Source organism: Sapajus apella, unplaced genomic scaffold, assembly GCF_009761245.1.
Source record: "Sapajus apella isolate SASKATOON/1434 unplaced genomic scaffold, GSC_monkey_1.0 scaffold6, whole genome shotgun sequence".
Classification (NCBI taxonomy): domain Eukaryota; kingdom Metazoa; phylum Chordata; class Mammalia; order Primates; family Cebidae; genus Sapajus; species Sapajus apella.
Window position 1 is genome coordinate 35,579,213 of NW_022436946.1, and position 18,576 is coordinate 35,597,788.

Sequence of the window (18,576 nt, forward strand, 5' to 3'; positions counted from 1 at the left end):
TAAAGCTATAAAATATATGCCATTGATCCCATTCTCAAAACAGGAACACTATGTCCCTGCCTAAAAATACCAAAGGAAGCAGAATCAGAACTAAAGTGTCTACTGTTAAACCCTAGGCTGTATCATTCTGAACATTGCCTCACACACATGTACACAGTGACCAGTTACTATTGATAACAACAGAATTTATTCTTCTCCAGCCATGCACGGTGGCATGTGCCTGTAGTCCCAGCTGCTCAGGAGACTGAGACAGGAGAATGAGTTGAGCCCAGGAGTTTGAGGCCGAAGTGAGCTGTGATTACATTGCTACACTTCAGCGTGGGTGACAGAGCGATATTCTATCTCAAGAAGAAAAACATTATTCTCTTCTGTTCTTACAGTTTTAAACTAAAGTATGCTGAGATTTCACTGATTTGTATTTAAAAATATTCAGAAGATGAAATGGTTTCACTTAACTGTAAATACCTTTTTTTTAGTGGACTAATTCAAATAGGATGGAGTCACTACTACTTTTTTTTGGTCTCAGAGGCTAAAATGCAACTCAATAAGTATTTATGTTCAGAGGCATTGAATGAAAAGGAAGGAGAGAAACCAAATGGTCATTCCTACCCTAGGGTATTTTAAATCTAGGTGACTCAGTAATGGAAACACTGCAGAAACACTGAACACAATTTAACCTCTCATTCCTGGGTTCACTATGAGATTTGTCCTTTTACTGTCTCTCCCTCACCCTGTGTAATGGTGCAGGTTGGATACAGTATCATTGTCTACAAAAAAATAACATTTTGGGATTTCGTGGAATATGCCATTTAAAAATAAACTATACAACTTTTATGAAGTAGTTTTAAAATTACTTTATTCTATTTGAAATTATTTTGGAGAATTTACAAAGACCTTGGTTAAATGGAGCATGCCAGCCACTCTTGGAATCTCTTTATTGTCTAGAAAATCATTAAGTCGTGTTCTTGTCACTTGCAAAATTCCTTGGCTGCTGCTATTTCTTTGTGCATCTGAAGTACTGAGCACTGTGCTTGGATGTGGCAGATGACTGATAAATCCTTAGATGGCTGGTAAATATTTTACCACCCTACTGATGCATCAAGTGTACCATGCCCTCCAGCCCAACACCAAATTCCAGAGTAGTTTCATAGACTCTCAGTAGACCTAAGGAAACTACCTTTAGGTAAAGCATAGCCAAGAGTAGGGATTAGAAGGATGAGCAGTTTTGAACACTTAAACTTATTCTAGGTTTTTTACTTTATTATTTTTATTTATTATTTTTTAAATATTTTTAGAGACAAGGTCTTGCTGTATTACCCAGGTGGATCTTGAACTCCTGTCCTCAAGGGATCTTCCTGCCTCAGCCTCCTTAGTAGCATGATCATAGGCAGGAGTCAGTGCGTGCCTGGCTTCGGCATTTAACTTTACATAAATAACTCTATGAAGTAGGCATTATTGTCACCATTTACCAAGGAGGAAGCTAAAATCCAGAGAGTTTAACTAATACATTTAAAAATCACACAGCTGGTGAGAAAGAATTTCTGGTGCAAGTCTAATCCAAAGACCAAACAAATGATGTAGCAGTCATGGGGGTGAAGTGAGTGCTAGATTTAGCGTCCTGAGGCAGGTGCTGTGTTCTGATGCTGATGTCAAGTTGCCTCAGGCATATTATGGAACTTCCTCATGCCTCAGTTTTCTCATCTCACATGACATTACTATGAAGATCAAGATATTTTATTTGTGATATAGCTCTGAAATGATCAGAGGTACTATAAGCATTAATTATAGTTGTGAGTTTGGTAAATGTAAACATTGACACAATTAAAACATTCCCAAAGGATTTCAAAACACTGGCAGGCGATGGGGCGGAGGTTGAAGTAACAAGATGAAACAAAGGCCAAAGATGTAGAAATCCCATGCCCATGCAGGGATTCTGGGAGCAAATCTAGACAAGGTTGCCCCTAGTGGTCTATCACTGATGCTGACCCAGTGCTACGTAGTTCTCAGTTACTAAGCAGCAATTACCCTTATAATATGTTAGATCACATTTTAAAATGTAGGTATAATGGCCATAAACACTAAACCAAGGACTGGACATAGGACAAAACATTAAACATCAGAACTGTTGCATATGGAGCCCTGTACCTTGTATAAGGAATGGTTGTATGGCAAGCTTTTTATTTGTAGCATTAAGAGTAATACTATCCATCTATACATGGTTTTAAAAGTACATCTACACCTCCCAGTGTCCCTGAAACACCCCAGGTACCTCAATGGGATACAGCCTGGTGCTTCTTGGAACAATCTCTTTAACAGTTTTTCAAAGGAATTAATGACACTTCAAGTTATGGCTGATCACTAGTTTTGACCTTGTAGATGTTGAAGGGAAGTAAATGTATTTGATGAGTTATTAATCACATGCTTCAGTTATTATGATAGTAAAAACAGCTCAGTCTTTTAAAACTGTGAGGTGCTTTCTGTTTCTTAGCACTTAATTGCATTCCTACTGAGTTTAGATAATGTCATTAATCTCAGCATGTGACATAGTATATTTATTTAATTAAGAAAGTTACCCACATTTCTTTCCATCCTTTTGTTTACACTTATGTAAGCTTATTTCAGAATTACTAGAGTTTTTTTAAGAATTGTATTTTAACCCAAATGAGAACAGGCAACTTAACTGATACTTTAGATGATATTTTAGAAGTCAAAAAGAAGTTAAGAAATCAGTTTTAAATGTCCTTTGTCAAAGCCTGCGTAGAGGAGGCCTTTGCTTCCAAGATATACTGCTGAGATGGAGAATCTATGATCAATTGCTCAATTTCATCTGGCCAATTTCAACTGTCAAGTATTTCTAAAAATATAGGCCTATGACAATAACACATTGGACTTTTTTCATAGCCTCCTTAGTATTTGCAGTTTATCATTATTGTTAATTATTAAGCATTTTGTTGGCAGAATGGGTTGCCAGAATAATGATCACAGTTACACAGCAACAAATGACTAATTTGGGGGTACAGTTCTCAGTTACAAAGATATTTCATAAACTGTAAGTCACTATACAAATAGTATTTATAGGAATAATTTTTATAATACCAAATTGTGTTTTTCTGCAAGATAGTGAAGCATAATAGAGAAAAAAATTCCTACATATTTTACTTGAAAAGTATTCATGAGCATGAGTTCAATACATAACAGGATGTCTGTAAGAAGAATTATGAGAATTATAATAATATCTCCTCTTAATAAAGTACCTGCTCTATGCCAGACACTTTAAAATAGATCATTCTTAGTCTTCAGAACATTACTGCAAGAAGATTTTTTTATCTTCTTATACAGCTGAGAAAACTGAAGCTATGATAGGTTAATAAGTAGATTGATAAACTAAAAAATTGTAGAACTACAATTCAAACCCAGATCTTTTAGACTCCTCTGCCCACGCTCTTTAACTATAAGAGAGCTAGGAGGTAAGGCGTGAAAAAGAAAAACTCTCAAACAGAAACAATGATCGATTAATTAATTAATTAGTTAATTAATAGTAGCTACCATTTATTAACATGCCAGGTACTAGGTTAAGTGCCTTAGGGACCTTAGGTTTATTATCCTAGTAAACAGCTCAACAGGGTTCATTCATCTCATATTTTTCAAATAAATTAGAAATTAATATTCTTATTTGCCTTATGAGAAGTTTTAAGGTTCAAAGCCATTAAGTAACTGACACAAGATGACACACCTAGTGAAGAGCAGATTTAAGTTACCAATTCAGGTCTTGCCAAGTTCTAAAAATCCATATTCTTTCTATTAAAGAATATTATATGCTAAAACATATGTCCTAGTTATACAGTAAAGACTCTGGAGTACTACGTAATTACCTTTTTTTCTTTTAACTTATTCTTCGGATTATTTCAGTTTATTTAAAACTTACTGAGCTTTATGATTTTAAAGAGCTTTCAGATAGTATTAGTTTGACAAATGTTTACTAGTTTGTGTTTATTCTAATGCTGTCCATGCTTCCCGAGTCAGATTGTTACATTACAAATCTCATGTGCTCAGCTTGTATTTCGTAGTCTACACTTTCACTAAAAAATTAAAAATGAAAGAGAATTTATTAAACTCAGGAAAACTGCCTCATATATGTAAATTGCTGCTCTGAAATACCACAAGTTACAAACGCATCTGAACAGTTTTCATCCTAATCATATAAGATGCCTAGAACAGCACTTTGCATTCATTCATTAAACAAGTGTCCACTGATAGCCAACCATTTTTCTAACATTGTGCTGGGGACACTGGCAGACAATAATTCAAAACCCCCTACCTTCAAAGAACTTTACAAATTAATTAAGGAGAAAAAGCAGGGTAACCATTAAGTAACAAAAGCCAAAATTACATAATATTGCAACTGTGAAATAAATCATGCTAAAAAAAAAAAAAAAGAGAGAGAAAGCGTTCCAACTTCATGGCTGGAGGTGCTGACTATGGGTTGAAGTGGTCAAAAGGACTCCAGGAAGGAAGTTAACAATCAGCAGAGAGGATGGACAGCACTGACCAGGCAGATGTATGTAGTGGAGGTGGCCAAGAAGCAAATTCATTTATTGTTCCGAAGGTTTGTGCAGGGGAACTGGAGAAGACTGGAAAAGGAGGTGAGGCCAGACAGCCAAAGGCTTTGATTTTAGCTAAAGACTCAGGCCTTTGGCCTCCAGGTGACTGGGAGTCATTGTACATTTTTGAGCAGGGGTGACATTATTAAAGCAGTGCTTTAAAAAAGATTAATCTGGCAGGACTAGGCAGGATGGATTGGTGGAGAAAGAACAGGAGCAAAGAAACTACTGCAATAATTCAGGTATAAGGTGATGAGGTTCTGGGCAGATGTGACAATAGGAACAGAAGGAAAGAAATAAATGTAAGAGATAGTTCAAAGGAAGACATGACAGAAGGTGATAACTAGATGTGGGAGGAGAACAGACAAAATACACTAATTTTAAATCCTATTTGGAAACTTTTATAGTTTACAAAGTGTATAGAGTTCATGAGACATTATGTATAATATTCCTGGTCTGAGATGCCATTGGATCCAAGGAAGATGTTGCTTTTACTCGATGTAGCATTTCTTTTAGCAAAATCTAAAGGCAACTGCTGCATTTTAAGAGATAATAAATTCTATTATAAAAATTACTGAGAGAATAATTTTATCTTTATGTCACAATAACAATAATAATAACTGCAGTTACAGGATGTCAGTGCAATTAGACGAAAATTTAGCTAAACAATGATGTTTCATTTACCTCCAAAATTCCATTTTATTAATTTAGCTGTTGTTATATTTTCTAACAAATTGACTTTTTAAAATTGTGAATTGATTAAGTCTAGATTGGATTATTTTCACAAATATGTTAATATGATTTCCCAGTAACTTGGGGATTTTTGTATCTTCATTGTAGGAATAATTCCACTGTCTTCAAAATGTCTTTGTAGAATAATTATCTTACTTTCCAGATGGAAAAATGGAGCCATAGAGAAAGTGATTTAATGATTTATCCAAAGTAGTGTGGGAGGTCAAGAATCTCTTCCTGTGGGTCCAGTGGACTATATTAATAGATAAAAAAGATTAGAAAGCAAGAAATATTATTTTTGATTGCTTATACTTAGTGAAAATATTGAGTGCCAGGCAATGCAACCTTCTTCCCTAACACACACACACACCATTGCATTACTATGATATGTTATCAGTTGCTTCAGAAAGTAAGTGTCATTTTAGAATTACTTACATTCTGTTTTTAATGCATCAAGTAAAACATATTGTGGCTTCTAATATTAATTCATTCCCCACTTAGCATTGTTAAAAATATTTATGATCTAGTGTAGAGCAAAACATATTGTTATCCATTTTCCCCAGCTTTGATATAAAAGCATTCTTCAGTTGTTTCCTAAGGAGAAATGTTGTCAAAGTTTGATGGTAATTTATGTTGTCAGTCCATTAAGTTGATTTTATGGCAGCCAACACAACTATTGTCCATTTATGAGAAACCCGAGGACCACTCTAGGTCTCCATGAAGACCGTTTGATACCTGCCCTCTCATATGGCTGACCTTGAGGGGAGCTGAGTTTGGTAATTTATGGCAAATACCATCTAGGAAGACCCATTTGCAAGATTCACTGTCATTTAGTGCTAAATGATCATTGCTGAGTCCAGAGACAATCTGAGCTCCTGACAGAGCAATCCCATAAAAATTATTGCCTACCCACCCAGGTGTCCTTTCCAATTATCTGGAGTAGAAATTAATACTTTTAAAAGCTGCTAGTTTTTGAAAGGTTATTACAATTTATTCCAGCGGTTTCTTTTGCACATTATGATGAATTAGTTTATTACGCCGTTATTTTCCATGTCAGCTTTTTAGAAGATTGAACCATAATGTTGAAACATTAGTGTGAATGGCAAACATACTATTTTACAGCTGAGTAATATATTTCTTTGAGAAAAATGTGCTTAGTTTTTAATAACAGGTAATTTTATGTTTATGTTCCCTAATGCTGTTGTCAGATATTATTTATTTCTTTTTGGTAAGAACTAGAGAAACTTCTTTTAAAATGTTAATGGTGCATTAGACATATTTTAGAATCATAGTAAGAATATATTACTGAAAAATAAAAAATATGAATTGTAAGTGTTTTTCCCTGAAAGCTAGTATCTTCTAAGGTTTTCTTGACACTGATTTAATATATGCTTACTTCCATGGAGAATCATACTCTGTCTCAATATTTTCTCTAAATGTAGTTGGGGGAGGAGGAATCTCTAATTCATTTTTCTGAGATATCAAGTTTTTTTGAAATGAAACTTCTTAATCTTAAATGACTGGCTTCATATGTCATTTGGAAGTACTTTGTAAAATAATATAAATTAGGACTTTGATAGAGATGTTTTTTAGTCGTTCTCCATTGAAGTAGGATACTGGGAAAGTATTAGTAATTTCCTATTTAGCCGAGTATTAAGAATAATCATTGTGTTAACAAAGATTGATTAGAAGTATTCTAAAGGGTGCCCTACATAGTATCTTCATTCCTATAACAAATGCATGCCTATTGCATGCCAGGCATCGTACAACTGTGTGGAGCTGAGACACATCTGTAACAACATTCTAGAAATACAATCTTTCTATTCCCATTACAATTACTTTTATCCCTACAGTTCTTAAACATGTAATGCAGCTTTAAAAAATTCTGAATCTTGCGTAAACTGAGCATGTAAGCAAATTCCGTAACACTTCAGAAGTTTTACATTTGCTACCTCCAATCCAGCAAGTATTTGCCAAAGGAAATACTGATTTTTGTTTTCTCGTCAAACACATTTGTTTCTTTAGCAAATGTTTGCAATATTGAAGTATTTGTTTGTATTGATATGACTGGAACAAATATTAGTTTTAGCAGAATTAAAATTCAAAGCATTTCATAAATTTTTCCCGTTGTACCAGAAAAAAAAAATTGATAATGAGTTCCAAGGTTTATTTTCGAATTTTTATTGAAATCTAACATATATACAGAAAAATGTATACATTGTAAGTCTGTAGCTCCCTGGATTTTCACAAGGTGAGCCCATCTGTGTAACTAGAATTTGTATCAAGAAACAGAAATCACCAGTATGCAACAAACACTTCCGTGTCCCCTTCCAGTTGTCACCTTCCAACCCTGGTAACCAATCTCCTGACTCATGACACTATAGTTAGATTATCCTGTTTTTATGAACTCGCTATAAACATAGTCATAACTTTTGCTTGGGATAATGTTTTCGGCATTTATTTACTTGGTTGTATGTACTTATACTTTGTTCCCATTGCTGAATAGTATATTCCATTGTTTAAATATATTTTACTTACCCAGCCTACTATTGATGATCACTACCTTGATTCTAGTTTGGGGTTATTGCAAAAAAAAAAAAAAAATGCTACTGTGAGCATTATTATACGTGACTTTTGGCAAAATATGAAGGCATATCTGTTGGGTCTCTTCTGAGAAGTGGAATAGATGGGCCACAGAATAGACAGAGGTTCAGCTTCCATAGATATGGCCAACCTGTTTGCATGAGTACTGGTAGTCTAGCAGTTACTATTTTCCTTTGGACTTCAGGCTTAAACACAACTGGTAAGAACTGGGTAAATGATTTTTAGGTTTCTCTCAGGCCTAGAATTCTGTAATTCAGTAGTTGTTTACAGTGGAGAGCGCTGGCATAGATTTCAACAAAAGGTAGATAATGAGAATCTGCTATTTGGTTTTCTACTATATTATTTCTCTATTTGCATTTGCGTCTGGATTTGACTATTAATAAACCTGAGAAGTCACATTTTATGGTAAATAAATGAAACTACAGTATTGAATGCAGAAGAGCTGGAAAATTTTTTGGTTTCACATGCTTTCCTGTAATACAGAACCTTTTTTTTTGCTAAGCTGGTGGTAATAACTAGATAAATGCAATTTCTTCTCTTCGGGGTTCCTAGTTATTCTCATTGAAGCAGAGCAGGAATTGTGTGTATGCATCCTTTGTGGTATTTTGCAAAGAACAAGTCCTCAATACATTTTGGTTGAACGTTATTTATCCATTTTGTCAAATGGTTTTTTATGGGCTTTGGGAATTGCATAGAATCCTAGCTCTGCCAACTGACTTTTGCCAAATGCTTTATCTCCCTTAGTCTCATTTTATATGTTATATGCAGAAAATAATAGTCCCTGCCTCCCAGATCACTGTGAGAACAAAATGACATAGCACACATGATGCATTTCACACATGTTAATAATAATAAAGTCTACACGTGATAAATAGTAAGTGTTGGGTGGTGTTATAGTTGATTTTCAATTTTGAGATGAGTAGTCTTTCAACCTCTGCCTAAGATATTAAAGATTCTGCTGCTCAGAATTTATGGGTAGACAGACATGCTATACAATCAACTAGAATTTGGCAATTAGATTTTATTATTTCTTTTATTAATATTTCCACAAATATTTATTAGTACCTTATACAAGCTGTGCACTATGTAAGACACAGGGATTCCCAAAAATAGTTCAGACACTGTCCACAGACATCCAAAACTGTAGAGGCTTGCAAGTCCATGGACAGTTATAGTGCCATGGGACCAGGCGTGAAGGGAGGATCCAGATGCTGTGGGTTTGCGCAGGTGAGGTGCTACTTCACTTCAGGAAGGTTTCCTGGAAGAAGTGACAGCTCCATTGATAGCTGACAGATGCAAAGTAGTTAACCAGGTTAGGGACGAGTAAGGAATGTACAGAAACAAGAATGCAACAGGCAGAAGAGGCAGCATTAGAGGACAGGAAGATTTCAAGAAAGCCTGAAGCTTAGAAGCCTAGGTATGCGAGGTGAGGTGGGGAAGAAAAGTGTCAGAAAGAAAGGCATAATGCTAAAAAAGCAAGCATTATGGTTTTATGAACTGGACTCTTGGACTCTGGAGTTTATCCTGAGGTTAATTAGAAGCCACTGTTGGTTTCATTATTTTTAAATTTGTAAATTAAGGTATGATTGGCAAATAAAAATTTTATATATTTATGGTCTGTGTAATATTTTGATATATGTATAGATTGCAAAATGATTAAATCAAGCTGATTAACATATCACCTCACATACTTATCATTTATTGTTATGAGAACATTTAAGATCTACTTTCTTAGCAATTTTTGAGTATATAATATACTATTATTAACCATAGTCACCATGCTGTGCAATAAATCTCCCAAACTTGTTTCTCCTATCTAACTAAAACTTTGTACCATTTGACCAACGTCTTTCCATTCTCCTGCAACTCCCAGCCCCTGGCAACAACCATTATCCTCTCAGACAAGCCATTAAATGGATTTGAATTTGAGTATCTTGATCATATTTGTGTATTAGGAAGAACATCATTGGTACAAAGTAAAGAATGAATTGGATGGTAATGAGACAGGAGGCAGGAAGACCAGTTAAGAGGCTGGGGCAGTAAACAGAGTAGAAGGTTACAGTGATCTGAATTCAGGTCTCAGCAGTGGGAATAGGGAGAAGAGGATGAGTAGAAAGTAGAAAGTATCTCACTTGGAAATCTAGCATGGCACCTGTAATCCCAGCCTGGACAATGGGGTGGATAGTCATGGTAGTCATGGAAGGAAAGGGTGCCCAAGGAAGAGAAGGTGAGGGGTGGAAGACAATGCATTTCACTGGGGCATGTTAAGGTTGAAGTGCCTGTTATTATCTAAATGCGGACGACATGTAAGTGTTGAATAAATAGCTTTGAGTTCAGGTGAGAAAACTTTGAAGATGTCAATAACATGGTAATTCCAGCATCCTTGGACACAGGACAAGTTGCTTAAGCAGAGCTTGGAGTGAGAAGAGAAAGGCATAGAACAGAGCCCTGAGGAAAAGCCATATTTAAGACAATAGGTGGAAGAAGAGGAACCTCAAAGGACACTGAGAAGGAGCAGCTACAGAGGTGGTAGGAAAATGGGAAGAGGTGGTTATCATGATGACCACTGAGATGAAATGTTTCTAGAAGAAGGGAATGAATGGTCAACAGTGCCAGATGCTGCCAAGATGTAAAATAAGTTGGACCTTGAGAAGTGTAACCACCAGATTTGCCAAAAAGAAGATCTGTGGAAACTCTGCTTAGAAGAGGCTGGCTTTGAGCAAACCAGGGTACAAATAATAACTGGAAACTCAGCTAAAAGTTGATGAAATTCCAGGTAAATGTGATTACTCAATACAATAGCTTAAATAACTGTATATTTAAGATAGTTACACTACTCATTGTCTGTTAAATTTTAACTTAAGCACAAATACAAAATACATACCAGTTTTTATCACAATAGGTTTTCCATCAGTTTTGACATTTACCTTTGAATCATGCAAACATTCTTTAGAAAAATATGAATTTTATGCCCTAAACCAATTGTTAGAAATTTGCCTCTTGGTGAACCTCAGCTGAGGATTCTGAAGAACTAGGAATGAGGTGAGGGGAAAAACTCTCTTTGGAGAAATTCCTTATGGAGATTTTTTGTTAAGTTTGGAAAGAATAGGATGTGGATGCATAGTGTAGTAAAATTCCACATGGAAAGAAAGGTCCTGTCCTTGCATGTACATATATGCAGAGTGAAACTCAGAGAATAGACTCCTTGGAGGAAAAGTCAGTGATTCATTATTGTGAGTTAAGAGAGGACATGTTATAAATCACAAGCAGGAGAAACACAGTTCTGCTTTCTCTGCTCTGTTCCACTGTTGAAAATTAATTTTCCTCAGGATTTTTTTTTTCCTGGTGGCTGTTATTTACAGTATCGTCCACCCAGACTAGCTTATTCATTCTGCAGGCAGTTCCTGTTGGTGCACCAAGGTAGAAGCCTAGCAAATTAGTTTAGGGGGTTGTAGGAACTCTGTGTGAAAGCACTGCTTCCATTTCAATCTGCAAATGTAGGATGTGTTTATTACCACATTTCACACCAAGCCCAAGCCTGGTCAGTATTTGACATTTGTGTTTAGAAGAGATTCGAAGGGATAGGGCTTGGGTAAATTTCCATTAAAAATATATGTACTATGTCACTTAGGTGTATGATATAATGGGTCCCTTCATGAACTCTGCATCTCCACAGAGTGGTTTTGTTGCTTCAAGGGTAGATGAGGTCAACATTATAATTATATCTGTTTTATAGAAAAGGAAAGTTGGACTCTGAGATATTAAGTAATTTGCCTAAGTACACATCTGGTAAGTAACAAGACCCAGATTCAAAACCATATTTTTTCACAACTGCCTGGTAAAACTAAAGAATTGTGTGCTTGTCTTTTTTCCTTTTCTTCTCTTTTTTCCAAGTTTTGAATAGAATCCATTGGCTTAACAGCAGACTAATACTTCTGTTTTCTAATTCTACCATGGGCTTCACTTTACTCTCTATTCTTTTTCTTCTTTCCTCTTTATTTACATCCTATTATTTATATCTCTGCAGGTCACTTAAAATTGGTATTGGGATGAAGAAGATGACACTTTATTAAGCCACAAGATAATGTAGTCATTAACCAAATTTTGCATCGTAATAAAATATGACATATAAGAAGGAGAGTTAAACGCATTAGCATTAAGCATGAGATATATTGTTCTACAAGATAATTAGCATAAATTGGTTCAACAAATATATCTCAAGCGCCTCCTACTCTTAGGGTGCCTCTCCATGCTGGGTCAATGGCAGAGCACAAAATGCACAGCCTGCCCACCCAGAGCGGACATTCCAGCTGGGGGTGGGTGGTGAAGGGGTGGCAGAGAGTAAGTGCACATGTAACCAGTACAATCAGGAAAGATAAGACAAAGTCAAGTGGATAGAGGATGCCCAGAGAATGGGAGGAAAGAGGCTGCCTTCCTATGTATGGCAGTCAAGGAAGACTTATCAGTGAGATGACATTTGACACAGGCCACAGGAAGCAAACTCTGCCCACATCTGCGTGAAGCTCATCCCAGGAAGGGGCAACATGACCAGAAAATGCCAGAGGCAGGAACTTGCTACATATTTATGTGCCCCTAATTCCGCCATCCCCCAAGCAAAGTGAGCAGATGAAGTGGGTGAGGGGAAGGGAGAATGGCAAGAGACTAAATCAGATGTGATGGGGGGGCAGTAGTCTGACTTGTATGGCCTGGTACAAGCCCCTCAAGGATTTATTCAAATATAATAAGTCATAGTTACAATGAATATTGCTTTGATACATCTAATCCAAGTCTTTATTTTTAATTTTAAAAACAGTAGACATGGGGTCTTGCTATGTTGTTCAAGCTGGTTTCAAACCTCTGGGCTAAAGCAGTCCTGCCTCAGCCTCCACAATGCTGGGATTATAGGTGTGAGCCACCACACTCAGTCTCAATCCAAGTTTTACCACCTTGCTTCTCTTTTGGGTTCCTTTTTCAGCTCTAAATAGTGCCAGCTGGATTATTATTGAGCAGGATCAGAAAATAAGCATGCTTTCACCCCTGCCCTTCCCATTGAGGCAGGCAGCAATAATTGATCACAGATTTCTCTAGTCACACTGCAAAAAGTTGGAGCTGGCCAAGAAATGAACCATTCCAGACATAGCCTTGAATACTCAGACATCTCCTTTCCCTTCTTACCTCTCCTTCATTAATAGACTGCAGTCCCAAGAGCCAAGCCTCCAGCATCTGGATCTGCCTTTGCTTCTGCCCACTTGTCCGAGAATCAGGAACTAAAACTTCCTGCAGTCCTCTCTGCTCCCTAGGAAACCTCCTGTTGGCCCTGTGTGCATTCAGTCCCCCTGTGCCCCCTAGATAACTCTTCCCTGCTCATCATTGTCCAGTTGAAGGGGCGCAAACAGTAAAGAGCTAAAAGCAAAATAATCTTGGCCTTTCCGCACCTTGGTTTCTTCATCTGCAAAATGGTCCTCAGCATGCCCAGCCTGCAGGATTGCTGTGAGTACTGAGATAGTAGCTGTTAATAAGACGACTATAGCTGACACCACAAGAGTCCTTGATATCTTCAGATGAAAAGAAAGGAGAAAAGAAGGCCCCAGGAACTTGAAGTAGAGGAAACAGAGGTGAAAATTACTTACATTTTGTATTGGCCTGCTAGTTTCACCACACTGCCACTTCTAGCATACCTCACTGAGCACAGAAGAGCAAATGAATGAGATAAGATAGAAAATATGATCGTCCAGGACACAAATTTCATCTCTCCACTAATATGGTAGGATGGGAGTCTGCCCTGCTGAGAAAATGAATATGAAGATGAGTATGAAACAAACCTTGCCATGGAGAGGACAGGATTTTTCAGCAGGTGGGTGGGAAAAAGGAGTAGATCACTGCAAATGTAGAAACAGGCCATATATAAAATTAGGAAATATAATGGAATTCCAATAGAATGAGTAAATATTTCCACTTATACCTATTGTTATTTAATGGGGATTACTGGGCATTATTCTGGACATAACTACTGGGCATATTATTTAATGGGGATCACTGGAGGAGGGCTGAACCAGGTTTGGGACCTAGCAATCCCACACCACCATGGAACATACAAAAGGGTATATCCCAGCTGTTGGTACTTTAAGGAAGTCTAAACCCGGAGACAGAACCCAGGATCCAAACAGCAGCACTGCCCATATTAACACTACCATAAGCATCAGGCAGCAAAGGGATGTTTCAGTGAACAAGTTAAATACTGCAAATGTTAAAATTCAAGTAGATATGTAAAGTCTCAACCATTGGCTAGGGATCAGAGGCAAGACTTCAACTCCTTGTAGAGTCAAGAAGGATGTGAGGGCTGAGAGAAAGACTAGGACTAGCACAAACCAAAATAAAGAGCATGAAAATTATTAAGCAGATCCACACACAGATTCAGTTAACAAAACTGGGAGCCAATAATTCAAGACAAGGAGTATTTGTAATAACAGCTCAGGGCACAGGCCAAAGCATCTAGCAGCAAAGGCTTCATGGTGCTGAGCTCCCACATCCCTCCCTGGGGAGACAGGGACTGACTGCTCAAGGGGCAGGCCACTTGGATTGCGCCTACCCTGGGAGGTTGGACCACAGAAAGAGAAAATGTGTCAAGGCAGAGAACTGAGATAGCGCTGGCCCCTCTAACTTGGCAAAATCCACTTTAGGCTCTGGACTTTCCTGAGCTGTAAGATGAAATTCTGAGAAGAAAGATGAGAAAAGTAAATCTGTAGAAAGTTGCTGGGAGGTTTCACACTCCTCCTTCTTTAAAAAAAAACAGTTTCTGCTTAGCTTAGGTCATAACAGAATTATTTCTAATTACCTAAAATTTCACCTCTACACTGGATTTCAGCAGGAAATGATACCCTCAAAAGCTTAAATTTCTGGAGTCAAAAATGTTAAAAGTTAAGAATGTAGGAGTGTTAATAGTTAATGAATTATTAGAGTTATACGTGCAGCATAGATGTGTACACTGAGAGAAATGTGTGCTTGCAAGGAATGATTCCTTTTCTTTAAAAATAGAAAATGCATGCTAATATTAAGAATAGAAACTGAAATTTATTTTGAATAAGTTAAAACATAAATTTGAAATTGTCAGCATAAAATAACCGAGCCACAAAGAATGGGAGATAAGATTATAGCTGAATCTATTAAACTAAAAATAATGACCTTAAAAACACTGGCACAAGAATTTATATTTTTCCATTTTAATTTATAGATTATGAAGTGTTGATATAATTTTCTACATTTTACATAATTTGGGTGTGTCTTATTTCAAAGAAGCTTTAAATATATTGGAATTTATTGGACAACTGCTAACTCAGAAGCAAGTGGTTGTCCAACTATTGGCTTCCAGAGAGAGGTTGCACTGGTTCATTTAGGCAACTGGAATACCATTTACCAGAAAGCTAATCAACAAGATGGCTAGTTACATTTATGAGTATTTCTTTTAGAGGCATTTAGTTTCAATCCCACAGATGGTAGCTGCAGTCCATTAGTTTCTGAGCCAAGCTTTTCAGTGTCCTATTGTACTTAGCAAGATTGCTATTGCAGCAACACAATTATTCCAAATTCAGCAAGAGTAAGCGGGCCTAAAACAAAGCTATGCCATAACAATTTAATCCCAGCTCACCTTCCCCTTTGCTAGATAAACAATCAAACACCTGCTGAATTCGGTTCCATATAATGAGAACATCTGAGCAACAAAGATCAAAGAACACTGACATTTGATCTTAAAGTAGAACCCCATTATTAAAAACAGATTTTTATTACACGGTGTCGGATAGCTATTTTGCAGGTCAGATCATGCTGGAACAGATAAACAATACCAAAAAATCTTAACAACATGATTAATTCGTAAGGCATGGGTCATTCCTTTGCCTCAGCATCAACATTTTTGAGTGCTTCATTCTATGAGAGTCAGCCATCTTTTGAATGACTTGAAAAAGTTATTTAAAATTTATAGGGGCAAGCAAATATGTGCCTTTGGGTTTTTATTTGTGCTTTTAAAAAAGCCGTAAAAATTCAAGGTGAAAAGAGATTAAGGATGTTTATCTTTCTAGTTACACTAGAATTCCCACTTTCAAGAACAAGCAAAATAGTTCAAGCTTTGAAAATGTCCAAAACACAAGCTTTCCAATGTAATTCACGTAAGACAACTGGACGATTGCTTCTGGGGCTTCTTTTCATACTTGCAGTGAATAAATAAATATGAGCACAAATGAAAATGCTTTTTTTCAGGATTTTATTATAATTACTGAATACATCTCCTACACTCAGGCATTACCTCCTTCTCTGAATCTTTTTAAAAAATCATTGTGTGTATGCTGTAGAATGCAAATCCTCCTCTCCTCCCATCACACCCAGACAGTTTGTGAAACCTCATGTTCTTCATAAAACCTCTCTCAAATGAAAATGAAATAGGGCTTTCACCTTCAGTCCTTCATATAAAGGTCTAATTGAAACAGCTTTCCCCAGATTCTCTTCTCTGTAAAGGGCACTTGTACTATTTCTCATATATGAAGTAAATACTTATTTTGATGTATTTAGTCAAAAGGGCAGCTGGGTCTCTATACGTTTGCTTATGAGATTGCCTGTCTTAGGAAACTTTAAGAAATCAAACATTGAACAACAATCCTTTTGCACTGTGTGCTGCTGGAGCTTAATAGAGCTCAATGGTGTTTTTTATATTAGCGGTTGTGTGAACGTAGGCTATATAACATCTAGATCTGTGTGAATACCACAGTGTGCACAAATAACAGTACAAATTAAAAACAAACTTGACAGGACATCCAAAGCTATTAATTGTACTGAAAGTGTTGTTAAATTAATTCCATTTATGTGACAGTATTGAGCAGAAGACTAGTTTTCAGTAAGAATATTTGCTGGTCATCAAGAAAAACATAATTAGTCATTCCTTACTCCCTATAGAATACAAATTCTTGTATTTATAATTAACACTAGCCAAAAATGCCAGAGTATCCTCTTAACATAAATAGCCTCATTTATCTTTTGGCTAAATGTTGATCTAACCAACAAAGGGAGCCTGTTTTAAGCCTTTCTCTTCTTGATATGGGAGGATGCAGAATTACTACAATTTTGGACAATATTTTAATTCATTCAGTACTACTTTTGAGTAGTTGATAAAAACTAAACTTTTGCATATGTGTATTACACTTTTTTCCATGTAATATCAGGGAGGTGATATACCCGAGATTTATGGAGGCAGAAAACCACATTGCCGTGTGTGTACCTATGCAACAATCCTGCATGATCTGCACATGTACCCCAGAACCTAAAGTACAATTTTAAAAAATTAATACTTAAAAAAAAACTTCTGACCTAAGAATTTATAATGTCTAGAAAAATGATTTCATGGTACCTAGAACTGAAATTTCCTATTCAAATTATTCTAGAAGTAATGTTTATATTTTTTCTTATGTCAAATCATTCTGAAATTATGATTTTATGCATTAAGATGACTTTTAATTGCTACAACAGAGAACAAAAGTGACAGAAACTTAACTCTAAGAGAAGTTTATTTCTCTGCCAGGCGCAGTGGCTCACACCTGTAATTCCAGCACTTTGGGAGGCCAAAGTGGGAGAGCACTTGAGGTCAAGAGTTCAAGACCAGCCTGGCCAACATGGTGAAACCCCATCTCTACTAAAAATACAAAAATTGGCCAGGCATGGTGGCACACACCTGTAGTCCCAGCTACTTGGAAGGCTGAGGCAGGAGGATCACCAGCCTGGGAGGCGGAGTTTGCAGTGAATTGAGATCATGCCACTGCACTCAAACCTGGGTGACATGGCGAGACTGTGAGACTTTCCTTCCACTGACAACCACCCACCCCGCCCCAAGAAAGGAAGTTTATTTCTCACTGACCTAACAATTTGGAGTTAGTAGTCCATATTGGTAGCTTGGCTCTGCTCCATTAAGTTATTCTACAACCCAGGTTTCTTCTGTTTCAATCATTTTTGTCTTCGTGGTTGAAGCAAGGTCACTGCCATGCCAGTGTCCCTGTGCATGGAGGACCAGAAATGAAGGGCAAACAACTTTCTTTTAAGTGATGTGGAAGTTGCACACATCACTTCAGCTCACATTCTATCAGTAAGAATTCAGTCACATGGCCACATCTAGCTGCAAGGGAGGCTGGAAAATAGTCTGTGGCATCTTCATCTGAGTTCATACCCCAAATAGCCAAATAACTATGTACTTTCAAAAATCCCACTCAGTCTCTGCATCTAGCACAAAGTCATGTACTGACTTTTCCATCAAGAGCAGAGATAGCGCCTATGAATCTCCTAGGAATCTTAACTATTTAGACATTAATAGTTACTTAATAGTTAATCTTAACTGTTAATGTCTAAATAGTTAAGATTCCTGACTTTACCTACAGAGTCCCACGATCTAGTGTTGGTGTGGTAATAGGATAATGCAACAAAATCTCACATTCAGAAAAGAAAGAAAAGGAAACACATAGTAGTCCCTGGTCCATACCAGGGATGAGACTCTTGCTTAGTGTGTTAGGCTGTTCTTGCAATGCCATAAAGGAATACCCGCGCAAACCACCATGACACGTGTATACCTACATAACAAACCTGCACGTTCTGAACATGTGTCCCA

General features: G+C 36.9%; 1 protein-coding gene across 2 annotated transcripts in view; it reads left to right on the top strand.

Annotated features, from left to right (window-relative positions):
• Positions 1 to 18,576, top strand: part of HS3ST5 (heparan sulfate-glucosamine 3-sulfotransferase 5) — a 179,095-nt gene that overhangs the window by 67,828 nt on the left and 92,691 nt on the right. The window lies entirely within an intron of this gene.